The 15,984-nt window shown below is 50.1% G+C and overlaps 1 long non-coding RNA gene across 1 annotated transcript in view; it reads left to right on the top strand.

Moving 5' to 3' along the window:
• Positions 1-1,644: 1,644 nt before the first annotated feature.
• Positions 1,645-15,984, top strand: part of LOC149329740 (uncharacterized) — a 53,225-nt gene continuing 38,885 nt past the window's right edge. Inside the window, exon 1 of the long non-coding RNA XR_016285460.1 lies at positions 1,645-2,163. This is a non-coding gene — a long non-coding RNA (uncharacterized LOC149329740). The remainder of the gene's footprint in view (positions 2,164-15,984) is intronic.

Consider the following 15,984-nt stretch of genomic DNA (forward strand, 5'->3'; position numbering starts at 1 on the left):
AAGCGGTTCGCAGTACGCGCTACAGCCGTATTGATTGCTTCTTTGTGTGTGTGTGTGTGTGTGTGTGTGTGTGTGTGTGTGTGTGTGGGGGGGGGGGGGGGGGGAGAACGGGGGGGGAGGTTCGGTAAGTCTGGATGATATGCCTGCTAAGTCCCTGTCTAAGTGCATGCGATGAAGGAAGGACTCTACCTCTAAAACCACGTACTCGCTCCACGCCGATGCGCAAAAAGCAGCTGTGATCACACCAGTAGCACGCCCCTGTGTGCTTTGATCTCGTAAGCTGCTATGTGCCGTAGCTTTTTGTGCCCCGTCTTCAGTGTGGCCTCTGAAAGAATCTTGGATGCCATTCCTTCCTTAGGGAAACGGTGATGATTGTGGTCAACAAATAGTAGAATTAGTAACGAGCACTTCACTAACGCAAACTGTTTACAGCTGCGTGTATTAATGGCCGTGCACAGCCCATGCGACCGAGCTTAAAGCAGACGTTTCCAGCAACGCAAACTTGACACGCTCGGCACAGGCCACTGCCGCTCCAACCGAACGTAAGTTCTCATGTAGTCCAGAGCGAAGAAGGAACAACCAACCAGAAGCCGTGCTTAACTCAAGCGCTTTTTTTTTCGCTGAGACTGCAAACCTAAGAGCGAAGCTAAACGCTTGCACAGCGACAGCCTGTAAATGCGAAACAATTTCATCATCATCATCACCAGCAGCAGCAGCAGCAGCCTGACCACGCCCACTGCAGGGCAAAGGCCTCTGCCATGTTTCACCAATTAACCCTATCCTTTGCCAGCTGCGGCTAGCGTATCCCTCCAAATTTCTTAATCTCATACGCCCCCCTAACTTTCTGCCGTCCCCTGCTACGCTTGCCGTCTCTTGGTAGTTACTCCGTTACCCTCAAAGATCAGTGGTTATCTTGCCTTCGCATTACATGCCCGGCCCAAGGCCATTTCTTCCTGTTGATTTCGACTAGGATGTCATTAAACCGTATTTGTTCCCTCACCCACTCTACCCGCTTCCGGTCACATAGTGTTACGCCTATCCTTTTTCTTTCCGTAGCTCGCTGCTTTTTCATTAACTTCAGCTGAAGCCTCTTTGTTGGCCTCCACGTTTCTGTCCCATAAGTGAGTACCGGTAAGATACAGCTGTTGTATACTTTTCTTTTAGGGGAAATTAGTAAACTGCCGTTCATGATCTGAGAGAGCCTGCCATATGCGCTCCATCAAATTCTTATTCTTCTAGTTATTTCCTTCTCGTGATCCGGATCAGCGGATCATGAGCAGATCACGACAGGGAAAGCAGAACGGCGGGTCTCAAAATTAACATGCGGAAAACCAAAGTAATGTTCAACAGTCTCGCAAGGGAACAGCAGTTCACAACTGGTAGCGAGGTGCTGGAAGTGGTAAGTGTTACGTTTCGCCTTCGCCGTGGGGAAGAAAACGGCATGGCTGCAGCGGAACGCCGACTAGCCCCGAAACCCACGTTGGGTGAGCGCCTTGATTACCCGCAGGAAGCCGCGTCCGTCTGCCCGGGTGAAGTTTTGAGCGCATCTCCCCTACACCGCGTGCGAACGCACGTTCGAACGCATCAAATGCGCGGGAACGCCACTCATGGACATTCAAGCGTCTGCGTTACGTGGATGGCACCTTTCTCTCTCTCACAATACCTGACGGCGGTGTGATCCCTCGATCGGGAGTGTGTGTGTGTGTGTGTGATTGGTGCCACAGAGAACCTCCTTTCTCGGCAGGCCCGGCCCCCATCTAGGGAACCTAGGGAAAGGGAACACTTTAAAACCTCGGCAGCGGTACGGCCGAGGGGCTTTTCATCTGATGGTCTCATCATGTGCTGTCCTCATGCAGCGTTCCAGCAGTGAGCGTCTCGTTACCGAGCTCACTTGTAAATAATGTAAATTTTGCTGTATAAAGTTTTCTCTCCTGTTTTTTCCCGCATCCTCATCTCCGACTTCCTTCATTCCCTCTCCGGCGCCCGACCATGCTACCTCATCTTTAACAAACTGGTGGCAGCGGTGGGATGCGAAACAATGGACGCCAGCGGAGAGATCTGGTCAAACGGACGCTGAACGGCGAGTCGGGGGCAGTGCAACGAGCCCTGCGTGATGACTGGTTGCCTGCAGCGGAACGACTGCGCTGGATTCTTGGCTGCGAGGTGAGTGCGGGACTTTCTTCTGCTTGTTTTGCCAGGCTTTGTTAGGGTCAGAAACAGAGCTGGTAATTGGGGTTGTCGTTGCTGCCGGCTTAGTTGCAGCAAGACAATAGCGTACAGAAAGCAGCACTCGGAGCAGCCATGGATTTGAAGACGCTGCGCAAACCGAAGTTACTGGAGCTTGCGAAAGAGTTGGGTCTGGATGTCTCAGACAAACTAAGAAAACCAGGACTGCTGAAGGCTATTCTTGCGTTAGAGGCTGAAGATGACGAGCTTGCGGAATGCCTTGAGACCATTGAGGAGAAACAGATGGCAAAAAGGGAACAGGAACGCGAAAGAGAGCTGCGGGAACAGGAACGCGAAAGAGAGCTGCGGGAACAGGAACACGAAAGAGAGCTGCGGAAACTCACGCGTACACTTAACGCGATCAGAGGAATGAGAGCGCCATCTCGCTTTTTTTTTTTTTAAAAAGACGAAAATTTCAGAAATATTCTAGAAAATTTTGAGAGAATTTGCATGGAGGAGCAGCTAGACCAGGGTGATTGGCCAATTGTGTTGATGGGAACTTGACCGTGTGAAGCCGCCGATGTATTACCGCGGTTATCTGACGAGGATGCCCACAACTATGCGATAGCTAAAAGTGCGCTTTTCCGATACTTTCGAATTCCCGCGGCGGCAGATTTCGAAAGCCAAATTGACGGTGGTAAGCTACACCGCGAGAGTGTCAGGGACCGAGTTAGGAGCTCAGCTCAGTCGCCGGATGACACGGCTGCTGCTCAGAAGTGGCGGCATAGGACAGGTTTGGTCCAGAAAAGAAAGACCACTTCGGCAGCGAGGGCCGATGATTTCGGTCAAGAAGCTAGCGAACAGTGCAGATCCGCAAGCCGTGAGGGCTCGGGGGATAATGTAGGCACTAAGGCTAGCAATGAGGATTGGATTGGAAAACGTTTATTGTCAGGACTGAGCCCTAGTGGGAATTATACTAGGTGGCTTCGAGCCCATGGCTCTTGGCGACCTTGTGAGCCCACTCAGTGGCCCGGACCAGCGTCAACGGGTCTGAGCTGGCCAGTATAGCCTCCCACCGCTCTAGAGAAGGGACTGGTAGTAGGTCCGCCGGTGGCGGCGCCTTTTTGCTGCTCCACAAAATGTGGTCATATCCGGCTATCTCGCCGCATTGTTTGCAAGTAGCGTTGTATTGTGTTGGATACATGTGTGCTAGTCTCGACGGGCTAAAGAAGGCTCGCGTCTGGAGCCGACGCCACGTTACCTCCTGGCTTTTGTCGAGCTTTTTGTCTGGTGGCGGATAGATCCTCCTTTCCAGTTTAAACTAATTGATGTATTCGTGAAATGATATGAATGCATCTCTCGTGAAATTTGGGGACTCAACCCGGCTCACTGCTCGGCTGACATAACCTCGAGCTATACTGTGAGCCAACTCGTTTCCCCTGTTCCCCGAGTGTGCCGGCACCCATATTAGTTCCACCTCTCTTTGGTCCCAGTCTTTATGTCTTAATATTCGGTCTGCCTCCTGGGCTCCTGGGAGATCATACCCCGCGCAAAATTTTTGATAGCCACCTTGGAGTCGCTAATTATGGTGACTGCTTTGGTGCTGGCCATTGCCATGGCGATAGCCGCCTCCTCCGCTGTCCCTGAGTTTTTTGTTTTGACCGAACCGGCCGTTAATGTTTCACCCGAGTCGTTCACGGCCACGACCACAAAGCAGTCGCCTCCTTCGTATTCCGCCGCGTCTACATAGGTTGTGTATTCCGAGCCTTCGAGCTTGGCTTCAAGGGCCTTTGCTCTGGCTCTCCTCCTGCCTTCGTGAAAAGCAGGGTGCATGTTTTTTGGAAGTGGTTTAATAGTGAGTAATTTTCTAACTTTTATTTGTAATTTTGCCTGCGAGTTTCTTTCCGGAATTCTATCATGTAATCCTAGGTTGCTCAGGATCTTTCTCCCCGGGGGGAGATCGCAAGCCTCCTTAATTGCGCAAATATATGTGCCTCGCATAGTTCCGTGGTGGTGTTGTAGGTCCCCGGTTTAAGAAGTCTTTCTGTAGGAGTGCAGTGGGGCAGCCCCAATGCTGCTTTATATGCCTGCCTTATGATCCTATCTATTTTGTTCTGTTCCGCCAGCCTTAGCTTGAGGTAGGGAACGGCATAAACTATTCTGCTTATCCCGAAAGCCTGAACCATTCGGCAGAGATCTTTCTCTTCGACTCCCCGTCTTTTGTTAGCTATTCGCCTTATGAGCCTCGTTGTCATGTTAATTGTGGACTTAAGCCTGTTTATTGTCTCTGTGTTCTTTCTATTGTCCTGTATTATAAGTCCTAGGACCCTGATTTTGTCAACTCTGGCTACCGGAGTCTCATTTACCAGTACGTGAATGTCTCCTGCGTTGGTATCGCGTTTGCTAGCCCCGCGGATCACCAGAAGTTCGGATTTGCTTGGCGAGCATTTTAATCCTGCCCATTCCGCGTATTCCTGGACAATATCGATCGCGTGTTGGAGATTTTGTTCTATTTCCCCATCGTTTCCTGTATGCGTCCATATTGTTATGTCATCCGCATATAGCGTATGGTTTATACCTTCGAGTAGGTTCGGCAGCGGTACGCTTTTCATCTTGAGTCTTGTGTCTATTTTGTTCTCACCGTCATACTAATTTGATGTCCGTTATTTTGAATGTGTTTTTTTTTTGCCTGTGTGTATGTCTGCGCGGTTCCGCTGCCTGTCGGGCTCTGCCGCTCAAGCCCTATGAGGCTTTGGCAGGCCGGATTTCTGTACATTTTTTTAAATATTTGGCGCAATAAAGAATTATTATTATTATTATTATTATCTGATGGTCTCATCATGTGCTGTCCTCATGCAGCGTTCCAGCAGTGAGCGTCTCGTTACCGACCTCACTTGTAAGTAATGTAAATTTTGCTGTATAAAGTTTTCTCTCCTGTCTTTTCCCGCATCCTCGTCTCCGACCTCCTTCATTCCCTCTCCGGCGCCCGACCATGCTACCTCAGCACACGATGAGACCATCAGATGAAAAGCCCCTCAGCCGTACCGCTGCCGAGGTTTTGAAGCGTTCCCTTGCCCTAGGTTCCCTAGATGGGGGCCGGGCCCCCGCCGAGAAAGGAGGTTCTCTGTGGCACCAATCTCACTCACACACACACACACACACACACACACACACACACACACACACACACACACACACACACACACACACACACACACACACACACACACACACACACACACTCACTCACTCCCGATCGAGGGATCACACCGCTGTCACGTATTGTGAGAGAGAGAAAGGTGCCATCCACGTAACGCAGACGCTTGAATGTCCACTAGCGGCGTTCCCGCGCATTTCATGCGTTCGAACGTGCGTTCGCACGCGGTGTAGGGGAGACGCGCTCAAAACTTCGCCCGGGCAGACGGACGCGGCTTCCTGCGGGTAATCAAGGCGTTCACCCAACGTGCGTTTCGGGGCTAGTCGGCGTTCCGCTGCAGTCATGCCGTTTTTTTCCCCACGGCGAAGGCGAAACGTAACATAAGGAATACGTCTACCTAGGGCAGGCAGAGGTATTGTCTACAGGACCGCCAACATTGGGCTCTCTCTGCTGCTCGCGGGCGCTGGAAGACGACGACAAAGAGCGCCTTCGCCCATCGCACTTGCGCGTGATACCGTCTGGTAGAAAACAAGCCTTACTGAACAACATGGCATCCAAGCGTTCATGCCCTGGTCCCGATTTGGAAGGCTCTGCAGCAAAGCGTGGCCGCCTCCAGCCGGAATGGAATTCCCAAGTACCAGGACCACATTGGGGCAGTGGTACTGTGCCCACCACCGCCATGCCGACAGAGCTCTCGGCACCCACAGCGGAGCTTCATATGTCGCCAGGGGACGACCCTGACGCCTTTACATTTTATCGCGAGCACTTCGCAGCAGGATCGGCGTCTTCTAGCTTCGAAACGGATGATATGGAAACGATGCGATGCAGTCCAGGTGCTGAGGATGAGCGCAGCTTGGAAGAAGGCACCGTCAGTTGGTCCTTCAGCCGGCAGGGACCATCGGACCCTCCAATTAGCGCCACGGCCACCGAGGGTGATTCAATGGTGACGTCCGGTGCTTCATTTAGCGCTACCTCCATGGACGGCGAAATGGAGTTCCACTATGTGGCTCGGCCGACTATGACCGCGGGAGAACCGTCAGCTGGGCCCCGCGAAACAGCGTACAAGACCATTATTCCTTTGCCAGTGTTGCCCGACGAGTTCCCGACGTGTCGCCGTGGGATGTGCTTGGCGATTCAAAAGAAAGAACTGCGCCGAGCCGGTGGTTACTTCATGTAGCAGCGTTGGCCCGTGTGCTTGCGCACGTGATGACCTGTCAGTGGTTTGGACTGTTTTTGTTTTCGCGCCATCTAGCGTCATTATAATACACTCTAAGGTCCTTCTCAGTTGTGCGTGTCTGATCTACTCTTGACTGTAAGTGCATTCGGCCTGTAAGGATACGGGGCCGAAACTCTGAGGCTGGCGAAAAATAGCTCCCGAAGTATATAACCACTGGTAAACGACGGCTCCACGTCTGGTCGTTGTGGCTGCGGATCAAAACAACCCATGTGACGATAATGAGTACGTACCGCGAATGTTTGAGCATTAGGTTGAGGAAGTAACTTTTCGTGAACAAGTCTTCGTCCTAGTGGCCCGGCAGCGTCATGGTGAGCTGCAAATTTTGCTTGACGATCCATCGCAGCCGGCGCTCTCGCCAAAACTGAAAAGCAGGGGGAGGTAAAAGTTTTGTGACGCTAATCACCAAGCTTCAACTTTTGTTTGATAGCGGAGAAGTGCAGATGAACTAGAGTTGATAAAGCGTATGTTCTAACCACGCACTAGAGCACCGCCGGGAAGACCTAGCAGAGCATGCGCATCGTATTTGGGAGCTGGCGAACTTAGGTGCTGCGATTGTATGTAGGTCGTGCATTTTTATCGGCGACATAACCCAGGACGCTGGGTGATCTTCACAGACTCGCAAGGAGCGCTGCAAACCTTGTCCAACCTGCTGAAGAGAACAAATCACCAGCCAGTTTCTCGTGACATCGGATATCTGCACCACTTGGCTGTTGCTGAAGGCCACTGCATAATTTTTCAATGAATTCCAGCTCACTTCGGCGTCCTAGCTAATGAAAGGGCCGACGAAGCGGCTCGCAAAGGTCTCCAGCTAGCACCTTAACTGCAAGCGCATCTTCACACAATCAGATGCGTTCCAACTCGCCAAACGAAAGGCCCAGGATGAAAAGAACCGCCTCTGGAACTCTTCAAGTCATCATTAGCGCTTCCTCCATTCCATCGACTTACAGCTGAAATTAAGACTACAACTCGGGCTTCCGCGTCATCTAGAAACAATTTATCGTCGCCATCATTTTAGTACTGCGATTCCGAACAGTCTGCGACACCATTTCAAGTAAGCAGACAGTCCGTATTGTGGCAACTGTGGCTCAGTTGCGACTGCACTCCATATTCTCTTCGAATGTCGAGCGTACGCCAACGAACGTGCTCCCTATGAACAATGCATGCAGTCCATCACCCAAGTGCAACTCGCGGTGGACTCTATATTCGGTACTTTAGGCTGCTACAGACAGCAGTGACATGCAGTCATATTCTTATTTGCCTATCTAGACGCTACTAGTGTTTTAGACAAACCCTAAATTGCCCGAACACTTGATTACCCTGTTTTACATGCACAGAACTTGACTGAGGTGTCGTCCAAAGAATCCATCAAGCAGTGAACTATTGCCTTGCAACCCTCTTCAATGACCGCGCTATTTATTTTCTACCACCCTTCTTCCATCTTTACTCGCCTATTCCCTTACCTACGCAGATTACCATGGCAGCGAATATTCACGGAGGCTAAAATATTGAAGAGCTCTCTCTCTCTTGGTCGGTGCCCCCAAGTCAAGTTTTGCCCTAGCGTCCCCGGCTGTGGGCTAGCCTAACCAAACGGGCAGGACTGAGGAAAGAGCTAGATGCCTCTGCAGTTTGGCCCCATAAGAGTTAGGTCGCTCAACTGGCATGCGAGAGGTGCTAGGAAGAGTGAGAGGTACTGAGATCGTAGGTGTGAGGGGCACTGTTACCGCAGGGTGCTTCCTTCAGAGGAAGCCCCTTCCGGGTCCGAACGTTTTTCGAACGGCGCCGACGGCAACGGAGGAAAACTGAGGAACTGCAGAAGAAGCGAAAACTGAGTGAGTTGGTGCATACTGAAGAGGTAAAAAACAGCGCAGCGACGGTGGACAAGAACGAAGAAAGAAGAAGGGCAAGCGCTTTCTTCGTTTTTGTCCGCCGTAGCTGGGCTGTTTTTTACCTTTTCAATATGCACCAACTCACTCAGTTTTCGGTTCTTCTGCCGTTCATTTCTGGTACTCTTAGCTCTGTTTTTCAGCGCTTGTCCTTCTTCTTTCTTCGTTCTTGTCCGTCGTCGCTGCGCTGTTTTTTACCTCTTCAAAACTGTGGAAAGAACCTACAAGAGCTAAAGCTCTAAAAGAGGATTTGGCACATGCTGCTAAGCCATTGGTTCCACATTGATTTGAAACTCCGCCACTTCGAAACAGCAGGCAACTCTACCACGAGCAGCAGGCAACGAAGAATCTTCTCGCCATGGAACAAGCACGAAGTCCCCGTCTGCACGGAACATGAGGAACCCTATCGCAGTCGCTGTCGCCTCATAGTCTTCTCCTCAGAGCCGCTTTGTGTGCCTTCACTAGAATCAAGGAGAATGCCACTATCCCTATGACAACCCGTTAGTAGCCTGCGATAGTGACGCACGTCACCTCCGTAAAACCTGCACCGGCTGAATAGCGAGCTCGATACTTGATGGTCCCAGTACTATACCGTTCGCATAAAAGGACTGTATAAAATGCCAGCACTGCAACCTCGTGAATAGGAGAAGAAACTGAGATGAGAAGAGACCAAAGGAGTCACGCAAGGATGATGTGCAATCTTTTATCCAAAAGAATTTGCACGACCTGGGTGGTCGGTGCCCCTAGTCCAGGGCTTCGCTCGCGGCAGCTGACTTGCGGACTAATTAGATGATCCAGGCTTGCTGGTCCAGGCGGTCGATAAGGCATTTCTCCAGCGTTGAACTCCACTGCGCTGACGAACACCATCATGTGGACACTAACGGAACTACGGTGCAGACGACTGTAACAAAACAGTAGATGGAATGGTCGACAGCGTGACCAGCAAATGAACGGACTTTTGTTCCGAAAGAAAATAAGATCAGAATTGGACCGATGACCAGCTACAAGAAAACCACGATCAAGAAAGGCAACCCTGCTCTCAAGCGTTCCCCAACAGTGCATTCCCACAACTTCCGGTTCGCACTTGAGAATACACGTTATGTTCTATCATCGACAGGATCTCTGTGTTTACTTCGAAAAACCCAATTGAAACGAACAAAAAAAACATGAATGGCTCAAAAACTGGAAATTCACGCACGCCGCACAGTCACACGTTCCCTTAATTGCAGCCTTGTTTTCTAATTACAAACATTTATCCATAATTATTTTTATCAACCGAACCTGTTTTTGCAACGAAAACTCATGCACGGTGTCCTTTATTAAAACCTTCTACCACATGAGAGAAGAAAGAAGTTACACCACAGAACAGCCCTCAGAGGCAACGCTCCAACAGAGGCCAATGTAAACAACTACTACAGCACTCCATAGGCGCGCCGTAAAACTTCATGATGTCCATTGCTATTAAATTGATAGTTTTAAGGACCCTATTATGCAGAAAATCCAGTGTCGACAGCACTGGCCGTGCTATCGCAAAGTCAAACCGCCGGAAAAAGCCGGACTTGGCCAGAACCGCAGTGATACCCAGAAGTTTTCTCTTCGGAACGTCGAAGAATCGCTTTCAGCAGTGACAATTGAACATGTATGACTGTTGCAACACGCTAATTAGAACGCAAAAGCTTGAACTCTTTACTTCGTAGTGAGAACCCCGTATAAACACGGTGACACAAACAATCTTTGCAGACTGAGGTGTTCGAAAATGGGTTTGCCCTTGAAAGGGCGCAGCGTGGTTTGCGGAGCCTTCTCCAAGCGCACACCACTGAGAAAGCCGTGCACCGTACCTGAGTGTCACTTGCTTTTCTTTTGCCGGTTTTTACCGGCGGGTGTCGGGCGGTGGTTTCCAGACCCAAAAATTTCCGACCGAACAACCCCGCTAGGAAGCGGAAGCCCAGACCACTTTTCTTTCCTTTTTCTTAATCTCGAATTGTTGGGGTGGCGGCGCGGCAGCTTGGCGGCGCAACTGATTATGTAGTTGCGCCGCTATGCGGCGGCCGCCAGAGCTAAGACGCGCCGTGGAGCACCGCTGTGCCAAGAGATGGCGCTTGGGGTGTGGCCTTCATAGGCCTGGAATTCATGGAGTTAAAGCAACGCCAGGGGCTGCGCTGTTAGATGTTCCCGTCTCTGAAGTAGCACGCAAAGGACTGGAGGCCGCTGGAAGGAGCCATTAAGGTTATCGCGTCTAAGGCAGAGCCTAAGCGTGCACCAAACTTTTTATTTGTTTAGGAAAGCAATTTTTTTTTCTATACAGAAAACCCTGCTATCCTGATCACCAGGAATTTCAAATGCAGCCGACATCACTGAGTTGTTGAAAACAACGCTAGATACTTCGATAAGAACTTTTAAAAATTCGTGTGTACAAACACACACGCCCTGCCGATAAGAGTTAAGCAGCGCAACCTAACGCGAAATAAGAGAAACTTTGTGAGAAAGGATAGTAGCGCAATTAAAACCGTCCGCATCTGTCAGTTCTGCGGCACAATGGATTGGTGCTAGGTTTTTGAACGAGTATGATGGCAGTTCGAAATCCCTTGTTTGAAGCGATTCTTCTGCCCTTTCTTTTTATTACTGAGAATTAACAGGTAATTAGCCTGCCGCCTCCCCCAGGTTACCTTTTAGGTAGATTTGTGAGATTTCTTTGAGCCAAAATTGCCTTTTAAAAATTATTACATGAACCGAGAGGAGAAACTGATAGTTGGGATACTACTCCGCCATTTAGTGAACAAAATCACGATGTTTTCAGTGATGAACAGGTCAAAACAGATTCCGAGAGCGAAACCACCTATTCAGTGGATATCAGTCAGCAAACCACCTCCCTAATATAACGAAGAGTCTATGCGGTCGTGTATAAATGGTAGCTATACGACCACTATACACTGGCCACTGCGTATTACTGCCACTACGAGAGATTTTGAGTGTGGTACTTTGATAAAGGGGTATTCCAGACAGAAGATTGGTAGCCGCAAGTGCAGACTGCAGAGATAACCGCATTATATTCAGGGCTACATAAGTGAATGCAGAGCGTTACGCCTACTCCATACATGCATATACATATATATTTATATATATACATCTCCATCTGTGCTTCGTTTTGCGCAAGCAGCGCTGTGATGCAGGCCGGTTAAAGACACTCACACTGGCTGTGAATATGAATGCACCGAGAGTGTCGTAAAACTTGAAAGGATTCGCCTTTTTCATTCAAGAACGGATACATCATCAATAGCATAGCTGTGCTGTTAGCTGTCATGGTCGCCGTCTGACTTAGTACACCATGAAAGAAGTTGAACTTTCACAGGCCAGAAACAGCGTAAGGTGCTACTTCGGTATTCCAGGATTAGTTGGGACCACGAAACTTCCAGGAACTTCAAGTCCGCACAGCTGGAATCATTGACGTGGCAGTGGTATTCGCAGAACATTTCCAAGGAAAACGAGGCGCACGAGGATGGCGATGACGAGGCTCTAGACATCTTGTTTTTCCTCCTGGTCAGTGTGTGTGCACGGCCTTCGCAAAGTTTCAAATTACAACCACCGTCAAGCAGCGATGACATAATTTCAGCGCTCCCAACTCATGACCAACACGGCGGCACACCCATTGCGATCCCATTGTGACGTGACGGTGACTCCCAGTGGCAGTGGTTAAATAAAGCGCGTCATCTGCTTCCACCCAGTCAACCCTGAAGAAGGTGCCGACTTGGCACTGAAATGGCAGTTTTGCTATGTAAATTTGGGTGGAGTACCAAGTTTTGATGCCTAGCATATTGCAATCACTCAGTTCAGCCCTTGGGCGCGGCCGGGCAGCCACCAAACCACGTGACGTGACGTCACCAAACCACTTAAAAAAAGAAAAAGAAAAGAAGAAAAAAAGAAGAAAAAAACAAAAGACGGCTGAGCATGGTGGCGGTTGCCACCGCCCCGTTTCAAAGGGGGCGCTCCCATCCATCCATCCATCCATCCATCCATCCATCCATCCATCCATCCATCCATCCATCCATCCATCCATCCATCCATCCATCCATCCATCCATCCATCCATCCATCCATCCATCCATCCATCCATCCATCCATCCATCCATCCATCCATCCATCCATCCATCCATCCATCCATCCATCCATCCATCCATCCATCCATCCATCCATCCATCCATCCATCCATCCATCCATCCATCCATCCATCCATCCATCCATCCATCCATCCATCCATCCATCCATCCATCCATCCATCCATCCATCCATCCATCCATCCATCCATCCATCCATCCATCCATCCATCCATCCATCCATCCATCCATCCATCCATCCATCCATCCATCCATCCATCCATCCATCCATCCATCCATCCATCCATCCATCCATCCATCCATCCATCCATCCATCCATCCATCCATCCATCCATCCATCCATCCATCCATCCATCCATCCATCCATCCATCCATCCATCCATCCATCCATCCATCCATCCATCCATCCATCCATCCATCCATCCATCCATCCATCCATCCATCCATCCATCCATCCATCCATCCATCCATCCATCCATCCATCCATCCATCCATCCATCCATCCATCCATCCATCCATCCATCCATCCATCCATCCATCCATCCATCCATCCATCCATCCATCCATCCATCCATCCATCCATCCATCCATCCATCCATCCATCCATCCATCCATCCATCCATCCATCCATCCATCCATCCATCCATCCATCCATCCATCCATCCATCCATCCATCCATCCATCCATCCATCCATCCATCCATCCATCCATCCATCCATCCATCCATCCATCCATCCATCCATCCATCCATCCATCCATCCATCCATCCATCCATCCATCCATCCATCCATCCATCCATCCATCCATCCATCCATCCATCCATCCATCCATCCATCCATCCATCCATCCATCCATCCATCCATCCATCCATCCATCCATCCATCCATCCATCCATCCATCCATCCATCCATCCATCCATCCATCCATCCATCCATCCATCCATCCATCCATCCATCCATCCATCCATCCATCCATCCATCCATCCATCCATCCATCCATCCATCCATCCATCCATCCATCCATCCATCCATCCATCCATCCATCCATCCATCCATCCATCCATCCATCCATCCATCCATCCATCCATCCATCCATCCATCCATCCATCCATCCATCCATCCATCCATCCATCCATCCATCCATCCATCCATCCATCCATCCATCCATCCATCCATCCATCCATCCATCCATCCATCCATCCATCCATCCATCCATCCATCCATCCATCCATCCATCCATCCATCCATCCATCCATCCATCCATCCATCCATCCATCCATCCATCCATCCATCCATCCATCCATCCATCCATCCATCCATCCATCCATCCATCCATCCATCCATCCATCCATCCATCCATCCATCCATCCATCCATCCATCCATCCATCCATCCATCCATCCATCCATCCATCCATCCATCCATCCATCCATCCATCCATCCATCCATCCATCCATCCATCCATCCATCCATCCATCCATCCATCCATCCATCCATCCATCCATCCATCCATCCATCCATCCATCCATCCATCCATCCATCCATCCATCCATCCATCCATCCATCCATCCATCCATCCATCCATCCATCCATCCATCCATCCATCCATCCATCCATCCATCCATCCATCCATCCATCCATCCATCCATCCATCCATCCATCCATCCATCCATCCATCCATCCATCCATCCATCCATCCATCCATCCATCCATCCATCCATCCATCCATCCATCCATCCATCCATCCATCCATCCATCCATCCATCCATCCATCCATCCATCCATCCATCCATCCATCCATCCATCCATCCATCCATCCATCCATCCATCCATCCATCCATCCATCCATCCATCCATCCATCCATCCATCCATCCATCCATCCATCCATCCATCCATCCATCCATCCATCCATCCATCCATCCATCCATCCATCCATCCATCCATCCATCCATCCATCCATCCATCCATCCATCCATCCATCCATCCATCCATCCATCCATCCATCCATCCATCCATCCATCCATCCATCCATCCATCCATCCATCCATCCATCCATCCATCCATCCATCCATCCATCCATCCATCCATCCATCCATCCATCCATCCATCCATCCATCCATCCATCCATCCATCCATCCATCCATCCATCCATCCATCCATCCATCCATCCATCCATCCATCCATCCATCCATCCATCCATCCATCCATCCATCCATCCATCCATCCATCCATCCATCCATCCATCCATCCATCCATCCATCCATCCATCCATCCATCCATCCATCCATCCATCCATCCATCCATCCATCCATCCATCCATCCATCCATCCATCCATCCATCCATCCATCCATCCATCCATCCATCCATCCATCCATCCATCCATCCATCCATCCATCCATCCATCCATCCATCCATCCATCCATCCATCCATCCATCCATCCATCCATCCATCCATCCATCCATCCATCCATCCATCCATCCATCCATCCATCCATCCATCCATCCATCCATCCATCCATCCATCCATCCATCCATCCATCCATCCATCCATCCATCCATCCATCCATCCATCCATCCATCCATCCATCCATCCATCCATCCATCCATCCATCCATCCATCCATCCATCCATCCATCCATCCATCCATCCATCCATCCATCCATCCATCCATCCATCCATCCATCCATCCATCCATCCATCCATCCATCCATCCATCCATCCATCCATCCATCCATCCATCCATCCATCCATCCATCCATCCATCCATCCATCCATCCATCCATCCATCCATCCATCCATCCATCCATCCATCCATCCATCCATCCATCCATCCATCCATCCATCCATCCATCCATCCATCCATCCATCCATCCATCCATCCATCCATCCATCCATCCATCCATCCATCCATCCATCCATCCATCCATCCATCCATCCATCCATCCATCCATCCATCCATCCATCCATCCATCCATCCATCCATCCATCCATCCATCCATCCATCCATCCATCCATCCATCCATCCATCCATCCATCCATCCATCCATCCATCCATCCATCCATCCATCCATCCATCCATCCATCCATCCATCCATCCATCCATCCATCCATCCATCCATCCATCCATCCATCCATCCATCCATCCATCCATCCATCCATCCATCCATCCATCCATCCATCCATCCATCCATCCATCCATCCATCCATCCATCCATCCATCCATCCATCCATCCATCCATCCATCCATCCATCCATCCATCCATCCATCCATCCATCCATCCATCCATCCATCCATCCATCCATCCATCCATCCATCCATCCATCCATCCATCCATCCATCCATCCATCCATCCATCCATCCATCCATCCATCCATCCATCCATCCATCCATCCATCCATCCATCCATCCATCCATCCATCCATCCATCCA

Source organism: Amblyomma mixtum, chromosome 9 (genome assembly GCF_055824585.1).
Source record: "Amblyomma mixtum isolate Tamu chromosome 9, ASM5582458v1, whole genome shotgun sequence".
Lineage (NCBI taxonomy): Eukaryota > Metazoa > Arthropoda > Arachnida > Ixodida > Ixodidae > Amblyomma > Amblyomma mixtum.